Below are 481 nucleotides of genomic sequence, written 5' to 3' on the forward strand. Positions count from 1 at the left end.
CACATTACGAGAGTATTAGAAGGTAAGCATAGATCTTAGACACTAAATACACATCGGGCGTTAAGCGGCGATTAACCTTCCCATATCATAAACCTAAATGAAGACAGGCTTCCATAAACTACCATAAGGCTGTGATTAATCTCCACATTCATTACTGAACTGTACGTGGGGGGGAACCCAAAAATAACCGGGCTGGGTTCTCCTGCAAGGTAGACCTTCAGGCATTCACTCCCCCGTCATCCAATGGGCGTTGCTGTGAGGGATTAATTTGTTGCAGCCTTCAGATTCTGTGGGCTAGTGCAGAGGCTATCTGCGACTCTACAGTAGCAAGGGGCAGGTGGTCTGTTTGATTTTTTAAAAATCATTCTGGTTTAAATAATTATTTACTATGATAAAAAGCGTATCCTTATTACAAGCGTTACACTTGCCAAATCTTTTAAAGCACTTTACCCAACCAGAATGTCAAAAAAATCAAACAGAT

Source organism: Penaeus monodon, chromosome 24 (assembly GCF_015228065.2).
Source record: "Penaeus monodon isolate SGIC_2016 chromosome 24, NSTDA_Pmon_1, whole genome shotgun sequence".
NCBI classification, from domain to species: domain Eukaryota; kingdom Metazoa; phylum Arthropoda; class Malacostraca; order Decapoda; family Penaeidae; genus Penaeus; species Penaeus monodon.